The following is a 5,055-nucleotide window of genomic DNA, read 5'->3' as shown; positions in this document are numbered from 1 at the left end:
ATCACGACCCCAAGCCGAGATGGGGTATTATCTCGGTGGAGCTCCTCTGGTCACTTGGGAGCGTAATATACTGACTGACGTCCCCTGGATTGTCGCTGGGCAGCAATAGGAGCGGGCGGGATGGTAACGCTCTCGTACTGACTCCGTGGCCCTTCGCAGGCGAGGGCTAGAGGATGCTTGGTTACGTACGCGCGGGGCGCGGAACTGGGCATCACTCGTTACGAAGTCACACGCACGGTTGTTACTCATTGTGTGACGATGGGAGCCAGGGTGTGCAGATGACCCCTATGGGAGATCATGGTGCATTCGGATTAATTGGTTATTGAATTGAGTTGGATTTGGGCCAAATGAGACTTTTGGCGTGAGTTGGAAAGTAATACGTTTTTGGGGCCAAATGGGATTTTTGGCGTGCGTGGAAAAATGTGGTTTACGAGTCATGTGCATTTGCATTCTTTCATGCATATTGTTTGAGTTTAATATGTTTTTTTATCTAGTGGCATTTGAATCTTACTTACCTGCGGTACTATTTTTGGTACCGTAGATTTTGATGCAGAGGTCGAGGAGGAGGAGGAGGCTGAGCCCGAGGAGGCGGCTCCGCCGGAGTATTGATTTGGAGTTTATGCTTTGTAGTTTGTTTTGAACTATATTTGTGGCTTGTAATATTTTGTTATGTATGTTTTGAACGGGTTTGTATTAAACTAAGGAAAATTCTGGTACTTAGTTATGAGACTTTGTTTATCCGCTGCGTGTTTTCTTTTGCACACTTGTTGCATGTACATACACTTGGCACTTGGCGATAGGGTGGTGACCCGTATGTCATCATCTGGATGTCTCGATTTTCTTGTGTTTGTACGTGGGATTTGGGGGCGTCACATGATGAGTGTGTGAAAGTGCACTCTAAATACCCTATTATTGGACTAAAATGCTAAAATACGAATAAAAATCATAGGAATTAATGTGTATTCTTAAATTGAATTTCTATTTACGTTGGGATACTCCTAAGTAGTTTTTTTATGTTTAATTTCAAAGTTTATAAGAGAGCAAGTCATGCCAAGTCAAATTCAAAGGAGGACATTCATGGGGTTTGAGAGCAATATGGAAGAAAAGAAAAAGAAAAAGAAATCACAAAATGAAACCACAAGAAGTCCAAGTCTGAAATTCTCTAGGAGACAGTCTGGACATACTTTAGTCTTTTGAATATATATTTTTACTCATATATCGTATCAATGCTATTCTTGATGCATTAGAAAGATATCTTAAAGGGCTATAACTTTGTATCTAATAAGGATTTCCAAATTCTAACTCCTAAAGGGTGTAATTGGCTACCAAGATAAGTCCTAAAATTTAGGCGATTTTTTTATGCGAAAATTAAGAGGACATTAGGGTTTCTTTCCTACTCTATATAAGCATATCATTAGCACGAAATAGAGAGGATGAGAAGGCACAAGAGGCAGATCTGAAGAGAGGAGAAAATCACTTCCATGGCCACCGTTCGTTTCAGTTTTATCTGGAGATTTTTGTTGTCCGGTATATTTATGGGTAACTAAATTCTCAAGTAGGGTTTGGGATGAACTTGCACATTAGATGGTATTTCTAATTTATTTTTAATTCATGTATTTGATTTTCAATTGCTAAAACTCTTTTGTTTTATCATTCTCAATTCATCATTGATGTTTTCTTCTCCGAATAATCATAGAATTTATTTTGTTTATAGATTCAGTCTATTGAATGGATTAGTTCTTTGATTATGTTTGGATCAATTATTTATCTATATTAATTTAGTTCTATGCTACAATATCGCTCCCTAAATATATTATTGTCCTTGAATTTTCTCAATAGGGATAGTAATTTACGTTTTTTAAAAGTGGTGAATGATTTTTCAAAGAGTTAAACTTGATTTAATTTTGATTTATAAATCTATACCTTTTGATTGAGAATTTCATAAATTGAGTTCCTAATTGAGTTATCCAATGAATTAAGAATAATTAAAATACTGGATTTGTGCAAGGGAATCCCTACGCTCTACTGTTCGTCAAATTTGAGCATTTTTTTTCCATTAATCACTTTGCTTCACTTTAATTTACATTTAAAATTAATCTTTGTTCTCCATTACTTATTTAATATTTTTCTTTAGTTTCTTTGTTTCTCTTGCTATTCTTTTAATTTGTCTCCCTATGGAATCGACACACCAAAATTGTGCTACAACTACCGCGTTATTCTTTGGGTGTAATCAAATTTTGGCATCGTTGCCGGGGAGACGGTTGAAGAATTGTGAGATAGTTTTTCTTTTCAACAGTTTGTAAAGGCAGTAACTTCGTTCCCTTTTTTAGTTTACTGCATCTTTATTTTATTTTCTATTTATTTTTGTAGTTTTTTTAGTGTTGTGTTTTTCTCTACCTTGCATGCACAGGTACAGAGACGGCTTGGGTCGGCTTGCTTGTTGACCTGTGTTAGAGTCAGAGTTTAGTTTTTTTGATCATTTGTTTGATAATTCTTCTAATTCTGAGAAAATGAGTGAACACGAAGATTTACCCACTATGACCCTTTAGGATTACCTCCACCCTACACGCACAGCCACACCATCATGCATTATGTTTGCAGCTAATATTCGCCAATTGGATTTTCAAACAGGGATGATATAGTTACTCCCTACTTTTCATGGCTTGGAAAATGAAAATCCATATGTGCACATTAGGGAGTTTGAGGAAGTAGTTGTGACTTTTCATAGTCAAAATGCAACTGATGACATTGTGAGACTTAAGTTCTTTCCTTTCTCTTTGAAGGATAGAGCTAAGAGTTGGCTATACTCATTGAGACCACGATCTATTGGGTCATGGAATGAGATGACCCAGGTCTTCTTTAATAAATACTTTCCCCAACATAAGACCAATGCTTTAAAAAGGTAAATCTCCACCTTTGTACAAAAGGACAGTGAGACTTTGTATCAGTCTTGGGAGAGATTTAATGAGCTATTGAGTATGTGTCCTCACCATGGGTATGAGAACTGGCGCTTAGTGAGCCATTTTTATGAGGGACTTACACCTAGAGAGCGTCAATTTGTGGAGATGATGTGTAATGGTGAGTTCTTACATAAAGATCCTGATGAGGTCATAGAATACCTCAATGAGCTTGTTGAAAAAGCTCACACTTGGACTGGACCTAGTGCTACTGAGAGCACAGATGATGTGTAATGGTGAGTTCTTACATAAAGATCCTGATGAGGTCATAGAATACCTCAATGAGCTTGTTGAAAAAGCTCACACTTGGACTGGACCTAGTGCTACTGAGAGCACAGATAGGTCACGACCTGCAGGAAACCTAAACGGTGGTGGAATTTACCATCTCAGGGAAGAAGATAACCTAAAGGCTAAGGTTATGATGCTCACTAGGCTGCTGAGGTATTGAAGAATAAAGACTTAAAGCCAACACATGTGGCTAACCATGTAGAGTCTTTTGGACCATGTTTTGTGTGTGGTGGGGTAGATCACCTTGCCCAAGAGTGTCCTACATTTGTTGAGATGAGAGAGATGTATAAGGAACAATGTAATGCCTTAGGTATGTACATGAAGCCTGTTGCACCTTTCTCTAATACCTACAATCCTAGGTGGCGTAATCACCCCAATTTTAGTTGGAAATATGAAAAACAGCAGCCTACACAACCCTCTAGATCATATCATGCACCTTCATCTTCTAGGAGTCCTTTAGAAGACACTTTGCATACTTTTGTTGAGGTACAAAATAAAACTAATCAAAAGTTTGAATCTTTGATTATGCAGGTTGTTGAAGAAAACAAAAAGATAAAGAGTCATATATCCAAGATAATGAGCTCCTTGAGTGTGAATGAGTGTGGCAAATTTCCTTCTCAACCTCAATCTGCACCCCAAGGTCAGCATATGGCACAAAAAAATTTAAAAGAAGTCAATGCCAATATGACAAGTGGTAAGTCCTTACACATCCCAACAACTGATAAGCAAGAGGATGTTGAAGAGGAACAAAGCAATAATAGTACCGAGTTCCCCAAGGAAGCCGAGGTAATCAAGAGTCCAGTTAAGGTACCATTTCCTCAAGCTTTAAAATCTGGTATGCGAACTTTGGATCCTAGTAATGAAATCTTGGAGAACCTCAGGCAGGTAAAGATTAACCTTCCTCTTTTGCATGTTATTAAATAAGCTTCCACTTATGAAAAAGTTCTTAAAGATTTGTGTACAGTTAAGAGGAAGTACCATGTTAAGAAGACAACATTTCTGATAGAGCAAGTTAGTGCTCTAATTGAATAGCGAATTCCTCCTAAGTACAAGGATCCTGGTTGTCCAACCATTGCATGTAATCTTGGGAATCATGAGTTTGGACAAGCCTTGCTAGATCTAGGAGCTAGCGTTAATTTGATGCCTTATTCCATTTATTTGCAACTTGATTTGGGTGAAATTAAGCCTACTTCTGTTGTGCTTCAGTTGGCTGATTGTTCAGTTAAGAAACCGAGAGGGATAGTTGAGGATGTTTTGATCCAAATTGACAAGTTTTATTATCCTGTTAATTTCTTAATTTTGGACACTCAATCAATTGTTGAGTCTAACTCTAAGGTTACTCTCATATTAGGTAGACCTTTCCTTGCTACGGCTAATGCACTTATAAATTGCAGGAATGGGTTGATGAAGCTATTTTTTGGAAACATGACCATGGAGGTCAACATTTTCCATATTCAGAAATAGCCGACAGATGACGAGTGCCACCAAACGTACATGATTGAAGCACTCATAGACAAGGGAGTTCACACAACTCATAATTTTGATTCCCTTGAATATTCCCTCGTGAATACTGAGTTTGATACATCTATTAGTGATTCATCTGATGTTATTGATATTTGTACTGTTTTTGATGAAACTCAGGATTATGGCACACAGGCTTGGCAACAGATATTTGAGGAGTTGCCTAAGAAATGTGAAAAACAGATTCCTGTAAGTATGAAAGCACCAAGAGTTAAATTGAAACCTTTGCCTAAGTCTAAAGTCTATAAGGTTAAAATGAAAATGTTTCATGATAAAAATATTCTTAGGA

At 37.5% G+C, this 5,055-nt stretch overlaps 1 non-coding gene across 1 annotated transcript; it reads right to left on the bottom strand.

Annotated features, from left to right (window-relative positions):
* Nucleotides 1-2,890: 2,890 nt before the first annotated feature.
* LOC122283589 lies at nt 2,891-2,998 on the bottom strand. The gene has a single exon (XR_006230987.1). It is a non-coding gene; the product is annotated as a small nucleolar RNA R71 (small nucleolar RNA).
* Nucleotides 2,999-5,055: the final 2,057 nt, after the last annotated feature.

The sequence above is a fragment of the Carya illinoinensis genome, chromosome 11 (genome assembly GCF_018687715.1).
Source record: "Carya illinoinensis cultivar Pawnee chromosome 11, C.illinoinensisPawnee_v1, whole genome shotgun sequence".
Taxonomy (NCBI): Eukaryota; Viridiplantae; Streptophyta; class Magnoliopsida; order Fagales; family Juglandaceae; genus Carya; species Carya illinoinensis.
This window is presented reverse-complemented; position numbering and strand designations above follow the sequence as displayed.